The sequence below is a fragment of the Apodemus sylvaticus genome, chromosome 9 (genome assembly GCF_947179515.1).
Source record: "Apodemus sylvaticus chromosome 9, mApoSyl1.1, whole genome shotgun sequence".
NCBI classification, from domain to species: Eukaryota; Metazoa; Chordata; class Mammalia; order Rodentia; family Muridae; genus Apodemus; species Apodemus sylvaticus.
Window position 1 is genome coordinate 83,368,290 of NC_067480.1, and position 17,049 is coordinate 83,385,338.

At 44.1% G+C, this 17,049-nt stretch overlaps 1 pseudogene; it reads right to left on the minus strand.

Moving 5' to 3' along the window:
- Positions 1–6,352: 6,352 nt before the first annotated feature.
- LOC127691952 (spermine synthase-like) lies at positions 6,353–7,989 on the minus strand (annotated as a pseudogene).
- Positions 7,990–17,049: the final 9,060 nt, after the last annotated feature.

Sequence of the window (17,049 nt, forward strand, 5' to 3'; positions counted from 1 at the left end):
AGGTAGGAGCTTGCTGAATGGCCCACACTGGCTTCAAAATCATTGTAGTCCTCCTGCCTCAGCCTCCACAGTGCTGGGATTGAAGGCATATGCCACCATGCCTTTGGAGCCTGTTCTATAGCCACTTTCTCAAAAGAAGACAGATATAAATCTGCTCATGATTTAGGGGCCCAGGTAGAAACTGCCTTCACCCCTGTTGAAAAGCATGCCAATTTCCCGAGATGCCTACGTGGTCCACACTCACTGTGGTGCTGAAAGTACCCACCAGTGTCATCCTATGGATTCACCCCAGAATGGAGAGCCTCAGATTACTGTTCAGCTCCCATGATTTTCCATCTCAAGTATTTGCATTACAAATATAAACAATCAGTGGTCTTGGGGCAAGTTGATGGATGAGTCTCTCTCCCTGTTCTGGGACCCTGCAGTTTGCTTGAAACTTACTCAGTCTTAAGCTTTTCTCTAAGGAGGAATGCCCTAGTTGCTTCTACTAGCTATAGGAGGTCAATAGCATAGTTTACAACATTCAATAGTGTGCCCATAGTGTAGACACCTCCTTTGTTCAGAACAACCTAGAGAAGTTGTATAGAGCCCAGGTAACCCTCTAGAGTTATGAATTGAAATGGCAGCAAATTCCTAACTTAACATAAGAACCCACTCTTTTTCTCTGTAATACTGTTAACTGCCAGTCAGTTTATGATGTGTTTGTGCATATGTTTTGTGCATGTGTGTGTGTTTGTGTATGTGTGTGTGTGTGTGTGTGTGTGTGTGTGTGTGTATGTGTGTGTGTGTGTGTGTGTGTGTGTGTGTGTGTGTGTGTGTATGTTGATTGAGAATTCCAGGTCAGTTTGAACTACAAATGGAGATCCTGTTTGTTTAAGGTGAGATCAGGGGTAGGGTTACAAGACTGTGCTGCCATCAGAGGCTGAAAGGATGAATCATTCTTTCCTTCTTATACCTCATGTTGCTTGGTTCATTGCAATATAGCTTTGTTCTTTGCCCTGTCGTCACATGCTGTTCGCCTGAATATATTTGTGGCTTCACATGGCTTATTTATACAACAGCAATAGAATTAAGGTCTACTTTAATCTAATGCCATCTCATCTAGTCTTAATTACATATGCAAAGAGCCTAGCTCCAAATACAATCAATCTGTGTATACTCATACACAAACAGCTACAGAGGTTAAATTATAGAGAGAGATGGAGAAGGGGTTAAGCCCAAGCCTGGCTTTTATATTCCTGGGTTTCCAACTCTCCCTTGTTTGGTCTCTGTGCCCTTTCTTGTTATTTATGGGCACAGTGCCACAATCATACCCTTCTTCTCTGTGTAAAGAACACGTTGCAAAACTGGTATAAATGCCAACTGCAGTCCTCTACCCCTGCTGACCTTATATTTATGCAAGGATCCTGTAACACTGCCCTCTTCAGTGATGCCTTGTGAACATATTTCTTTGTGTCCTGCACCATCAGGGATCATGTGCAATGCTGAGGTGAGGCTATGGGAAATCAAGTAAAATGAAACAGAACAGTATGCAAATACTATCCACTTGAGAAATCCCTAATTTTGAGAGTGTAACCCCCCCCTTTTCTATTAGGTAGATAGCCAAGCAAAATAGGATTAATCTCAATCTCTTTACCTGACCCCTCAAAATTGTTCCTTACTAAAGACTCAGGTCACCTATCATATTAGCTAAGGATCACCGAAGAAATAGAACCAGTGATATAAAGACTATTTGTGGGTGTTGGCCCGTCTAATTATGGACTTTGCATTCCCAAGATTCCCACAGTACACCAGCTATAAACTAGAGAATCTGGAAAACAGTGGTGCAGTTCAGTCCAAATCCAAAGACCTTACAACCAGTGAAGCCAGTTGTGTAATTCTTTTCAAAGGCCTAACTAAGGCCTGAAACCCAGTGTAGGGGTCAGATGCTGGCTACTATTCTAAGGTCCAGTGTCCAAAGACTTGAGAATCAACAGGTCCAATGTCCAGGGGCAGAAGAAGACTGTCACAGCTCAGTAAGGTAGAACTGATGAGGGTAGGTTACAACATGAGATAGGGACTTCATTTTTCTGCTTTCTTGTTCTTGTTGGGTTCCTATCAATGAGGCAGAGCTTAATCTACTGTTTTTCTTGCCTAAAACCCTCAAGGCCTGTTTTGTCTGTCTCAGCCCACCCCTTACCCCTTCTCACTCTTCTTTCTTCATGCTGTTGTATACTATATGAAGACCAATTTTTTCCAGCTTCCACGATAAAAGATATGTTATGACATTTAATTTCCTCTATGGGATCTTAGCAGCATTGGCTAGAACATCCAGTGATATGTTTTGTAGCCTGGAGCAGGCTGTAGAGATTTTTATTCCTTATAAATGATGTCAGATAAAGGCCCTGGCATTCCAGATAATGGCTAGGTGACCCTGTTGGAGCACTGTTTACAACAAAATGATAAATTACCCCTTTTGGTATAAAAACAGGCAGAAAAAAAACAAAACAAAAAGAAACCCCAAAGCAAATAAACCTCATGGGCTAACCTCTTTTTAGGATTCTTATCTCTTCTATTCATTTGTTCCTAATTTTCTTGGCAATTTCAACATATTGAATCTCACATTCACTATTTATGCTAATCATAATTTAGTGACCTAGGGAAGGAAGATATGCCCAGAGTGAAGTAGAAACAAAGTTTGTCCATACATAAAGAGATGTCTTATCCTCAGGAAACACTGGCTCAGCAGAAAATATGCAGCTCAAGGGACCATCTGACAAGAAATAAAGAAGTGGCCAGGGAGACGGTATTTGGATTGAATCTAGCATGGGGGTGTGGATCCCTGTCTTTCCTTCTCTTCTACGTTAATTCTTAGACAGGCTTAGAAGGTTTCTATTTCAATGAAAAAAATGCAACAGAAGTACTCACCCCGGGACATATGAATCTCCTCATATGACCTTCGTGCAAGCTACCTACTCCATTCTTGCTCCCTTCCCCAACAGCATTCCAAGTCCTGCTATGAGATGATGCAGAATATCGCTGGGAGTGGGGGCTGCTTATCCATCTAGTGACACTAGAAGAAAACACACTTATGGTAACAGTATATTATAATCTCTTCACCTGAATTTCTTACAGCCACTCTAGCATTCCCTTTAAGCCATTTTACGGCTGATATTTTCATAGCTCCTCCACAGTGTGTGTGTGTGTGTGTGTGTGTGTGTGTGTGTGTGCAAGTATGGTAGTTTGAATGAAAATGGTCCCCAGAGGTTCATAGGGGATGGTACTTTTGGGAGAAGTAGCCTTGTTGGAGGAAGTTTACCACTGGGGGTGGGCTTATGGGTTTCAGAAGCCCAAGCCAGCCCAGTGGCACTCTTTCTTCCTGCTTCCTTCTGATCCAGTTGTAGAACTCTCAGCTACCTCTCCAGCATCATGTCTGCCACCGTGCTGCCATGCTTCCTGCCATGAGACCTCTAAACTGGAATCCAGCGCCAATTAAATATTTCCTTTATGAGAGTTGTCATGGTCATGGTGTCTCTTCATAGCAATAAAACCCTAAAACAATATGTTTATGGGCAGGTTTATGTATGCAAGACCTCAGGCATCCTTCCTCAGAAATGACACCCACCTCACTGTGTGAGACAAGGTCTTTCATGGCCATGACATCTTCACCATGAGAAAGGCTGGCTATTGACTGCCCATTGAGCCTCAGAGACACATCATTCCCCACGGATTTCCCCACTGTGATCCCCACTGCTGGGATCACAAACGCAGCCACTGCGCTTGGATTTTTAACCTATGTCTTGGGGTCCAGACTCTGATCCTCATGCTTGCACAGGAAGCACCTATAGACTGTTTTCCTAAGCCTATGTTTACTCTTCCTTGAAATGGAAGCTCTTGTTCTCTTACACCATTCAAATGATTTGTGAAAAGCCAGACCTATAAGGCCTATTCTCCATTACCAAGTGTGTGATGGTTGGTTTTGAAAACTTGATTGGCTTCACTGGGAAGAGAAGACCCACTATGAATCCTGGTGGTACCATTCCATGGCCTGGGGCTTTGGACTAAATAAAAGTGGTGGAGGAAACAACCAGGAGAGCAGATGAATGCATCAAAGCACTTTCTCTACTTAGTGTCCCATCAAGATGTGACCTGGCAGTTCAGGTTCCTGCTGGTCCCATCTCTGTTGCCATGCCTCTCTCTTCAGAATGAACAGTATCTCCTAAACTGTGAACCTAAATAGGCCCTTCTACCCTTAAGTTGCATCTTGCCAGGTATTTGGGCACAGGCCTGAGAAACATAATTGATGTGAGAAGTGGTAGTGAGATGTGGAAATGTTGCCACTGCTATAAGAGATATCTTCATTGGGATCCCAGGCCTTTAGACCTGTTTCATGGGAGGAATGTGGAAGAATTTAAAACCATGGACTAGAGCAATCCCAGATTTGTGCAAGCAAGCTTAATGGGTGGTCCTGCTTGGGATGAAGAAGACTCTAACTGGTGGAGATGCAGACTCTATGGTTCAAGAAGGGAGCAAGGCCACTCAGGAATTGGGTGAGGCCACCCCTTTTACATTCTGTAGAAACATCTGCTGGCTTTTGCTTCTGTCCTAAACATTTGAGAGAGGAAATTTCAAGACATGGTCAGTGTTGGTGTGGTTAATTGCTCAATGCATTTCCTCAGATTCATGGTAGGAGAGAATAGAGGGCCGGCGTGCTCCACGTCTGTGGTTTGTTGAGGAGTGTAGAGTAGAGCCAGTTAAAGCTGCTGACAGACATGTGAAACTTGATAAGGAAAGGGACTTTAATGCAGGTCATATCGAGGACAGAGTGAGTGCACAATGTGATGGTAATTGTTCAAGAGATTAGTGCTATTAACAGTAAGGCTCAGGCTCAACACTGGGCCACTACAAAAGGTGCCCACCTGCTGAAGGCTGCCTGAGGAAAGTGCAAACTCATTTGAAGGGAGAGAGCCTGAACTGAGAATGACGTTGAAGGGGTCTCTTGGTCGAGAACAATCACTGGGAATGGAGCAGGGGGTGGGAGGTGGTGCTGGGTGTGTCCCAGATTCAGTAACAAAGGCACAAAGGAAGCCGTCGCAGATTGGGTCCAAGCTTACCAAGCTTGTGCAAGATTGGTAGCATGCCAAGCAGGCAAAGGACTTGGCATCTGTAGAGAGGATCGCTTGTGCAATGTATAGAAGTATCACCTGTCAACAAAAACGCTGTTGGCCTATTAGCCTAAGTAGGAAACAGGGAAGTAGAAGTTCTAGCACCGAGAGGATTTCCGGGATAGTATCAGGCACAGGAGGGATTCGCCATGAATTCTGAGGAAGATGGTCACATGAAACTGAAGGAGTGATTACTGGTCACATGGTCTGACATAGAATAGAATAAATGGGATAACCGAGTCCTGAGCTGGTGGAAATGGGCCTAAGATATTGGCCTAGGCATTTATTTATATATAAGAAGTCTCGGAGTCATTATTTTGAGGAACTTGGGCATGAGTGAAGAAGCCCTCAGTTACAGACATCATGGTTCATGTAATGCTTGCCTTGAAGGCATGGGAATGACGGTGTCCTAGAGTCTTGTTCAAAGGTTCCTAAAAGCCCCAAAGGCCAGGAAATATGTAGGTAGGTTGAATACTCTAAACGGAGGCCCCCAAGAGGCCGTTGTATGAACTTGTGAAGATGAAGTCTAAGTTGCAAGGAGTTCCTAGAACACTGGAAATGCCAGAAATGTTCATTATTTGTCAAGGAGACCTGGAGGCAGCAAAAGGAGTAGGCGTCAAGAGAGGCACCACAATCTGGTGAGTGCAGCCATTCAAGATCAATGGAGCCCAGGTGGTTCCAGCATACCCCACCCCCTAACAAACACACCATACTGCATACGAAGTGGCAGGATTTGACATCTGCCCTGCTGGCCTTGTTTGGGTCCAATCTGTCCTCAGCATGTTTTGTTTTGTTTTTAACTTTTAAAAACACAAATTTTAATATCAAGTCAACTTGGGGGTGAGAGGGGAGAAACACTATCAGGAACTTCTCTCCAGAACAAAACAATGATGTTCATTCCTCCACATGTCCAAATTAAAGGTCTACTGAAACCAACACGAAAATCCAAATTCCACACAAAGGAAAAAAAAAATATTAAAATCACATTCTAGGGCATCAGGGCATTCCGCAGTCTTTGCTGGGCTGTCTAATTGTCCTTCAGCTGACTTTTAAAAATTAACACCCTAAATCATCAAGATAAACATTTTTCCTATGGCTTTTTAAAATTAAAAGTAATAATTAAAAATGAAAACTACTTGAAGGAATTCATGAACAGTTGCTTGACTCATTTGATGGCGTATACAGCATATGAAGGTCAGGAAGGTGGCTTACAGCACAGGACATTCAGGCTTAGCTTTCTTCCAAACAGTGTAAAATACCCACAATTCCAAGCATGAAGGCACACAGACCATCCCTTTTGAAAATCCCACAGGACAATACAGGTGCCTCAACCGTTCTTTATAGAGCAACAGGGCTTCAGTGTAGTTGACACAGTTCCCCTCTGTGAAGTATTGTCCATTCTGTGTCAGAATCTTCCTTGACAGGTCTAGAATCAGCCTACGAAACTCCCATGTGGAATTTTCCTCTGGAGATATAGAGATAGGGACAGCTGTCCAATCATTAATCACATAGTCAAGCTCTCTCCCTTCCTTGGCATATCTCTTCAGTACTGGGATACAGTCTTCTATAAGAACCTGATAGCAGTCTCCTTTGAGATTGTCTAAGACATCTCCACATGTTCTCCGCATGTATTTCTTACATCCATCAATTACCATTTGATCAATCTTTACACAGTGACCATCTTTGGTTTCAGTATGACAGTTTCACATAATATTCCTCCATCGCTGCCTCCCAGAATCAGTACATCTTTGCCAGTGTATTCTTCTTTATCATTGCCCATGAGGGCCTGGGTACATGCCAAGTCACTCTCTGCCCAATTAACATCCCCACGGAGGATGAAAATATTCCCAAACTGCTTTGAGTGTAGAATTTCGATGTTCTGATAGGGTGAATCTTCACCATACACCACTCCGTCTATGTCATACTCAACCAGGCGCCCATCAGTAGTGGGCCAGGATCTGTCAATGGCCCCTCCTGGAACTGTGGGTGGTAATCACTTCACTGGCCCAGTACCGTCTTACTGTCTTGACTCAATTCTTTCATTATTTTTTTCTATTTTGTTCAAAAGGCTGTCATTTTCTTGTTAACCTTGCACAGCACTGTCATAACTCTGAAGGTCCAGCAACAGCAATCCACGTGATTTCTCAAATTGGCAAAGCTGCCTTTCCTGTTTGTGTAAGTTACTAAATATCCATGGTCCTCTCAGGTGTGCACAGACTCTGTCATCCCCTGCTCCTGAAAAATGGACTGAAGGCCTGTATTAGTTTGGGTTCTCTAGAGTCACAGAATGTATGGGCAGTCTCTATATAGTTAGGGAATTTGTCGATGACTTCAGTCTATAGTCCAACTCCCTAAAATGGGCAGCAGCAGCTGTGGATGGAAGTCCAAGGATCTAGCAGTTGCTCAGTCCCACGAGGCAAGCAGGCAAGGAAGAGTGAGTAAATCTTCCTTCTTCCAATGTCCTTATATAGATCTCCAGCAGAGGGTGTAGCCCAGATTAAAGGCTGTAGGGTCTCCAGCAGAGGGTGTGGCCCAGCAGAGGGTGTGGCCCAGATTAAAGGCGTGTGCCTCCATGCCTTTAATCCCAGGTGATCTTGAACTCGGAGATCTCCTTGTCCTAATTTTCTGGAATTCATAGCCACTATGCTTCAAGATCTCCATGCCAAGATCCAGGTCAGAAATTTATATATCTCTGAGCCTCCAGATTAGGATCATAGGTGAGCCTTCCAATTCTAGATTGTAGTTCATTCCAGATATAGTCAAGTTGACAACCAGGAATAGCCACTACAAGGCCTTTCAGAACGGCCTCATCATCAGCTTTGGGGCTGAGCATGAAGTCAAGCATGCTGCCAGAGTGTGACGAGGCCCTGTGCCATGCCTGGGGAGGCGACCTCAGGAGACCAAGGGGCTGTGCTGTGTGTCAGGCTGTGTGTGTGTGGGGGGGAGGGGGCCTCCTTGGCATGTTTATTCTGTGACATTGTGTATCTGTATTCGCATTCTGTGCATTCACAATCCAGAGTTTGCCTTCAGTCTCTGAAGAGACTTTGGCCATTTGAACAATGTTAGAACTCTTACAACTTTGGGAGGTTCTTAGAGAGGAAGTAAGTGTATTTTGTATTATGAAATGTCCATGAAGCTTTGAGAAACATAGGTAAAAGTGGAATGGTTTAGATTTGCTTATGTTCTGTTTGATATATTTAGCTTTCAATAACAAAATTGGAACTGTTAACTTTAATGATCAACTTGATGGAATGAAGTAACATTTAGGACATTTGCAAATGTTTGTGAGGGTCTTTTCCAAGAGTAATAGTGTGGAAAACCCATCATGAATGTGAAGGATACTACGAATTTCTCCTCTTTGCTCCTATTCCACAGAAATGCCAGGAACCTCGTGCTCAGGCTGCCATCCCTGAGAGACAGACAATGGCCCCTGAAGGACTTTACAGAATAAATAATTTCTCCTAAAACTTGCTCTTTGTCAATTATTTGGTCATACTATTAAAGAAAAAAACAACTAATACATCATGTTAGGTACCAGGAAATCAGCTCCAGATATTTCCACAACATTTCATCTCATTGTTGGGATAGCATTGCTTCTAGAATGCAACCATATTCACAGTTGCAGATAAAATATCCTCACTGCAGACTCTAGTCTGGAAACATCCTTGTTGAGGCATGCTTGTCAGATTCTTAAGGAGCAAAGTTAGGAGTAACATCCTTCAGGAAATCCCATACTCACTCAACCCTGTGTGTCCATATGGTTCTTGCCTGTGCTTATATAGCTCCCATGGTGGCCCCAATACATCAGTCACTAGAATTGCTGGTTGATGTACCAGATAGCCAAGATAAAGCCCAATGAGTCTTTCATCCTTCGGTGTTTTGAATGAAACAATGTCCACCATAGGGTCATGTGGTTGAACACCTGTTCTCCAATGGGTGAAGCTGTTGGAGAATGTTATGGGAGCATTGCAGGTTGGAGCCTTCCTGAAGGAAGTTCATTACTGCAAGTAGACTGTGAGATTTGTAACTACTCCACTTCCTGTTCTCTCTTTCACTACTTCCGGTGTGTGGATGAAAATGTGACCAGCCAGCTTTCTGCTCCTGTCGCCATGCCTTCCCTGCCTGTTGCTGTGCCTTCCCCAGTAGCCATGCCTTCCCTGCCTGTTGCCTTCCCCATGCCCCTGCCACAATAGAGCCAAATAAGCCATTTTCCTTCTAGGTTGATTTTAGTCATAATATTTTATCACAGCAATATAAAAGTAATTAATATAAATACCTAATAAAGTTTTTTGAATGGGTGAAAGATCTGGAATTAAATTATCTTATGGGATTGACATCTTTGATGTCTTTCAAGGACAAGGACCGTGTTTGCTTCAGAGTACCAGGGTTGGCACATGTAGACTTGTTCAATGTTCTTATCTTACTGTTCCTTAGTCTTTGAGGTGGAAACTTCATCAAGTCAAATACAGCTTATGTGTGAGTGGCTTGTCACATCTGGAAATGAAGTATTCACTACAACTTTCTAGCAATTCATTTTATTTCTAGTGGAACTATTTTAAGTGTCTCTGGGATATGGGATTGATTTGTCTAATGGAATAGATTCAGGAATGGACAGCTTGTGTTAGGATCATAATCACCAGGAGGGTTCAAGTTTGTGTCAGGAACGATAGGATAGATTGTTGTACTATGTGCACCATGAGGAAGGGAAGAGGATACACCCGTGGGCTTGTGAAACAGTAAAATCTTTTATTATTCACACCACAGACGTGGGGTCTTTAATCGATCAGGACCACAAGACAAGGACCCAGGAGCCCTGTTTCTCCTGGCAGCCCCCAGTAGAGGCTGAAGATGGCTTATAAGCATAAATCTGCACGCATCTGAGCCAAGTTACAGTTATAATATTTACCAATCATAACTCTGGGACTAGGGACTTTCCCAAGTGTTCTATCATTGTCAACTGACATTAAATCTAAGTGTTTTGCCCAAACAATCCAGTTAATTTGCTCTTTCTGTTGTTAGCAGCAGACATTATATTTTGAGTAACTCTTGTTGCTTAGAAAGGGAGTTGGTCAGTTTAGGTAAAATGGAGTCTGAAGTCAAAATGGTAGTACTTAAGACGACTTCCTTTGCCTGTTCTCAACAAGATTACAACATTGTGGAATAGTTAGCCTAATAGTCAGCCAGGATAACAAAGTTGTATTTTGTACCTGTAGTCAAAATAGAGTCATGGAAAATTGTTGAGAAAAAAAAAAAGAATTCACATGAGTCTCTATTATCTATAAGCAGTGGCTGCAAAAAACGTTTTGGTTTTACATAATGACTTTTGTCTTGCTTTAGTTAATAAATAATCATAGATGTCAAAGTTTTTAGTAATTTTAATTTTACTAAAAGTTAAATATAAGACATTAGCTTTAAGAATAGAATACCACATAAGAAAAAGAAATGAGGAGAAAGTTGGCATGGTGTCACATACCAATAGTCTAAGCACAGGGGGATGAGACAAATAGCCAACTCCAGGCTAGCCTGGGCAACCTGAGCACAGGGGATGAGACAAGAAGATAGCCAACTCCAGGCTAGCCTGGGCAACCTGAACACAAGGAGATGAGAAACGAAGATGCCCAACTCCAGGCTATCCTGAGCAACCTGAGTACAGGTAATGAGACAAAAAGATATCCAACTTCAGGCTAGCCTGTGCAACACAGAGAGACCTTGTTTCAAAGCAAGCTTTGTTAATATTGCTGGAAGTTCAAGGCAAAGAGTGAAGGTAACATATTCAAAGACCAAACCAATCTTGCTGCTTAAAACACATCCCATACTCAACTCACCTGTCCTGTGACTTGTTCATGTTTATAGTTTTTTTTTCAGAGAGAGCCTCTGTTTAGTGTAAACACACCAGGGATCAAAAGATCCCAGGTAAGATGCAAACACAGAGAAAGCCAAGTTCTGCAGCAGCGAGTCTAAAGAGGCAGTAGGAAGATTTACCAGACTAGAATGGCATTTTGATTGGAACACAGGTATAGATTTCATCCATCTGGAGACCATTCAAGCATGGACCATTACCCTGCGATGCCTTGGAGCAGAAAGAACCTATAAAACTTTATCATAATAGTTCTTGAGAAAGTAGCAGAGGAGTATCTTGGGGGCTGTCAGGGATATGGAGGAGAAATTGAAAGAAAGCATAAGACAAAAGAAGTTTCAGGATGGAATGCTAGACCCTGGCTCTTCCCAGCTCTGCCTCCCACCACTCCATCTTCACTGCCACCAGCAGCATCTCAGAACGCTTCATTTTTATCTGCGCCTCATTTTTAAATCACACTAGCCTGAGCCAAATTAATGGAGTGAAGTTATACGAAGAAGACAGTTCCTAGAACTCTGTGGAACCATGAATGATCTTGGCTTGCTGTGTTTGTGGAGGACAGAAAGCATAGGGTTGAAAGAGGTTGTGGGGGGATGCCTGAACGGATAGGAGGGCTTGCTGCCCAAGCATGAGGACCTAAGATCAAATGCCCAGCACCCAAGTAAAACAATCCTGGTGTAGTCATGCAAGCCTGTACCCCTGGTGTTGTGGGCAGAGACAAGAGGATTCCTAGAGCTTGCTGGCTGCCTGCCTAGTCCCAAATTCATAGGAATGAGGTAGAGATTTACAGAACAGGGAACCTGACTGCCTCCTCTGGTTTCTGCTTGTATGTGCTGTACCCCCCCCCACACACACACACACAGAGGAAAGAGGGAGAGAGAGACAGACAAACAGAGAGAGAGAGAGAGAGAGAGAGAGAGAGAGAGAGAGAGAGAGAGAGAGAGAACATTCTTGTTATTCTCCCCTGCCCCCTGCCCGCCTCTAATTTTCCCACTCCTAAAAGCTTATCTTCTTCTGTACAGTCATTACATTGTAAATTTGTCTTTTTTTTCCCCCATGGGGTTTAACTAGGCCTTCTGTGTAATGATGGGTCTGGAGCTAGCCATTAGAGCCCTGTAGGCTCTTGAACCAGAATTGGATTTCTCCTTTCTTTAATCTCTCTGCGTTTACTCTGGATTCAACCAGTCTATTCCCATCCTTTGGAAGTTCATTCAGGTGGGTTTTTGTTTTTGTTTTTCAGGACTTCTTTGAACTCTTTCAACATGTTTAGAGTTATTCTTTTGAATTTTATGTTTTCAGTTTAATTTGTCATTATTATCTGTGGGACCATGACTACAGGATTGGTGACTGCTGGGGGTGGGGGGACATACCGTCTTGGTTTTTTTCACGGCATCCATCCTCCAATCATTATAATTGAAGGTGCCTTTAGAGGTTGATAAATGTCCATGGGGCAACAACTGGCCCCAGACTGAGGCCCAGCATTCAGGTTGTTGCCCTTCTGCATTCTGGTACCTCCTTTTCTAGAAGTTTCCTTCCTACCCTTCTGTGTGTTTCTTTAACATTGGATACTGCTGTCAACACATGACTAAGTTCTTATTAAAGTCTATGCAGTAGCTAAGTTTTTTTTTCATTTTAATGTTCTTTCTTTTGTTTCATTCATTCATTTTTTTTCACTTTACATCTTGATCACAGCCTCCCTTCTTCCAGGTAACCTCTTCACATGGCCCTCCCCCCATTCTCCTTCCCCATCTCCTCTGAGAAGGGGGAGTGTCCCCCATATCACCCCACCCTGGCACATCAAGTCACTGCAGGACTAGGCACATCCTCTCCCACTGAGGCCAGACAAGGCAGCCTACTTAGGGGAATGGGATCTCCAGGCAGGCAACAGAGTACCGGCAGCCTCCAGCTCTCACTCCAGTCAGTGGGGACCCACAAGAAGACCAAACTGCACATGTGTTGCAAATGTGCGGGACCCAGGGGCACCAGGTCCAGTCCCTGCTTGCTGGTGGTCGATGGTTCAGCTAAGATTTTACATGTGTACTGAGGTATGTGAATGGATGTTTGCCTGCATGTATGTAAATATACCACATGTGTGCCGGGTGTCTGTTGAGTCCAGAAGAGGGTTTCTGATCCCCTAAAACTGGAGTCGCACGCAGTTGGGAGCCACCCTGTGGGTGCTGGGACCCGAACCAGATCCTCTGCAAGGGCAGCAGTTGCTCTTAACCAAGGAGCCATTCCTCCAGCCCCTGTTCTTTCTTATTCTTTCTTTTTAAAACGTCCTTTACTTTTGAAGGCACATGCATGCATTTCCCTGTGTACATGATGGAATGGGTTCCTATGTGTTCACATGCAGATACCAGAGGCTGATGTCAAATGTCTTCTTCCCTGGGTCTCCTCATTGCTTTCAGAGACAGCTACACTAGCTGGCCAGCAAGCCCTGTAATGCTTCCTAGTGCTGGAATTAGAGACACGTGCTACATTATTACCCTTATGGGCTGTGAGAGATCTAAACTTAGCCATGTTCGTAGGTCTTAGGTTGGACTTGGTTTGAGAGTGTCCGCCAAGGTTGCAGGTGTTGGATTTTTGGTCCTTCGGGTGACAATATTAAGCCCTTTCCAGGTAGCGCTCTCTCAGTGAGAGGTTATCTACATCCTTCGAAAGGGTTAATATAGTTCACTCTGGTTGCAAGGTCCTGCTTCACCTGAAGCCACTCTCTCTCACAGACACGCCACTTCACGATGCCATCTGCCATCGACCTAGATGACCTGGACCTTCCCCAGAGCCAGTGCCCACGTCCTATGGATTTCCAGTCTCTGTAACTCTGAACCAAATAAACCCGTCTAGTACTCCTCGAGTTGTAGCAACAGGAAACACAGCACATTTGCTTTTTTTTAATCTGTATAAGAGACCTGTGCGGTAGGTCCTTTTATACAAATGACAAAGATAGATTTAGCAAGGTTAAAATCTTGCCAAGCCACAGAGCCGAGAGCCCCGAAGCTACGGCCTACACATGGGTCTGCTGCTTTCCAGTGTGCCTGTTCTGAGCTACCTGTTGTCTAGCAATGTTAGCCTCTGGCTATATCTTGCCTCCTCCGCTTGTCTACCGGCTTTCAGAGGGCAGAGACCAAAGCGTCTTTAACACCCACCATGACCTGGAACAAGTCATATGCTCATCCCAGTATTTCTTGAGCAGGTAAAATGTGTTAAACCCTAGGGAAGGTCTTTCAAGCCACACATAATTTCTCAATATGAGAGAGGACTGCTACCATACACACACACACGTGAAGCTGTGGCCAAGATCCCCTTAGCTGCTTCCTTTCCAGGGCTGGGAAGGAAGATCGGCTGGTAAATCAGTCAACTGGCAGACAGTGTGGTCTGCATTTGAATAAAGCCATAAAGCAGGCGCGGGACCACACACTTGCAATCCCAGTAACGGGGAGGCAGAGATAAGCTGATCCCCAGAGTTTGCTGCTCAGCCAGCCTAGTCTGGGAAGTGATCTCTAGGCCAGTAAGAGGCCTTGCCTCGGAGTAAAATCAACAGTGCCAGAGTAGCCATACCCAATCTTGCCCCTATGACATCCACATGTGTGCCCACACACGCAAATTGCACTTCCTCACACGTGTGTACCTGCATGAACACATTACAAACACAGGAGAGTAAAGATGGAATGAATATTGTATGTCTTTCCATGAATAGTCTGTCTTTTAAATTTTCTACTTAAAATGAATTCAAGGAGGGAGGAAGGGAAGGAGAGAGAGAGAGAGAGAGAGAGAGAGAGAGAGAAATATGATTGAATATGAGTCCATCGCTATGGTGGTTTAAATGAGAAATGTCTCCCTATAGACTCAGAAATTCAGGCCAATGTCCACATGATAGCAGCTGGTGGTACTCTTTGGGGAGGTTTAGACAGTACAGCCTTTCTGGAGGAAGTGGGTCACTGGGGGTGGGATTTGAGATTAAATCCCCAGCCTGCTCCCAGTTCACTCTCTCTACTTTGTTCTTGTGTTTGAAGATGTGGGTTCTCAGCTTCCTGCTCCTGTCACCATGTCTGCTGCTCTCTGCCAGGACTCTCACCATGATGGACTCTTCGCCCTCTGGTCCTGCAAGCCAAAATCAACCCTTTCTTCTATAACTTGCCTTCAGTCATGTTGTTTTAGTACAGCACCAGGAAAGTAACGAATACAATCAGACTATATATTGTTTCTCAACACGAAAAGCATACAGGTCTCTGGAATTAAATCTTATATCCCCAAATTATTTTCAGAAAATGTACTTCCTCCAGGATGATCTCTCTCTCTCTCTCCCTCCCTACTCCCCTCCTCTGGTTTTTCGAGACAGGGTTTCTCTGTGTAGCCCTGGTTGTCCTGGAACTCACTCTGTAGACCAGGCTGGCCTCGAACTCAGAAATCCGCCTGCCTCTGCCTCCCAAGCTGCCTGGCTCAGGATGATCTCTTACAGGTAAATACCACATGATCAAATGCATTGTGGAGGAGATCATCTAATTTTCTGTAGCACAGAAGTGAAATCTTAGCAGGGACTATCAGTGTTTGATCCCTGAAGGGTTTGTAGAGCAAGGTCCCAGGCCATCTGGGTAGTTCTGTCATCCAATGCGACTCTCTCATGCTCCTGTCCAAGATCTGACTCCTGAGACTTCAGTGTGCGTGACAGAGCACAAGTGTGCTGGTTTGTTTTTGCCATCTTGACAGAAACCTACACATATATAGGAAGAGAGACTCTTAACTGGAAAAAAAATGCCTCCAAAAGTTTGGCCTGTAGGCAAGTCTTTTGTGTATTGTCTTGATTGATGTGGGAAGACCCAGCTCACTGTGGTCAGTGTCAGTCCTGGGCTGGTGGTCCTGGGTGGAATAAGAAAGCAGTCTGAGTAAGCCATGGGGAGGAAGCCAGTAAGAAGTATTCCTCCATGGCCTCTGCTTCAGTTCCTGCCTCCAGGCTCCTGCCTTGAGTTCTTGCCCTGCCTTCCCTTGCTGATACACAGGAAGCTATAAGCTGAAACAAACCTTTTCCTCCCCAAGTTGCTTGTAGTCATGCTGTTTTCTCACAGCAATGGAAACCTGACCATATATTAAGTTCTGTCTGGAGTTCTGCTGCTTCCTGGTGAATTTCACTGGGTAACCCTCAGCCAATTGAGTTAGAGTTTAGAAAAACTCTAGTGATCTCTGAACTTATAGAATCCATTAGCCTTTCCTTGCTCCTCTCCCAGCACCAGTGTGAGTTATGATAGAGAATTCTGTATCAATGTTCTCGCCAGAACCTGCAAGAATAAGGGTGTTGAGTAGGAAGACATAGGGTTGGGAAAAGATAGAAAAGATAAAAGAGAAGATAAAAACAATAGCTGGAACCAGGAGGTCTTATGTAAACCGATGATTCATGCCAAGCAAGTTTATTAAGAAGTATAACATCCTATATACTATTTGCAGAGGGAAAATGGCCAAGGTCAGTTAGAGTGAAGTCAGACAAGGCTGGCAAAGAGACCACAGGATACCTCAGACACAGCTGCTTTAGAAACTCGGCCCGGGGTCAGAGTCTAGTCCCCAGAAAGCACAACCTTGACTCCTTCACTCCTTCCAGGCACTGGCTCCATCCTCAGGTCAGGATGGCCAAACCTGGACAAGGACACAGAGCTACAGTTCCCTTTGTCTTTTCATCAGGGCCTCTGGGAAAGCCTTGGGTCAATCTGGCTTCCACAATGCTCAAATATTTTTCCCTGTATTAGTAGACCTTCTTATCTCTTCTTGTAAGAGTGGGCATTGAGTCCAGGGGCTCAATGTCTTCCCACTGGGGCCGTTGCAGAACTCTGTATTCCTGTGGGGGTGGGTTCTATGTTTAAATTTGTGACCCTACCTGCTAACACCATCATCTTGCAAGAGGGATTGTTGGGGACATTAATATAAGGAAAATTATGCTGTGTACTTTCTAATCCATAACCCTCATTAGTTCCAAGAGTGATATAAATGCAGCTAGTAGCCTTAAGGTCATGAAGAGTTTGAGGGGAGCATGAAGGATGTCCAGCCTCATCAGGTGCCACC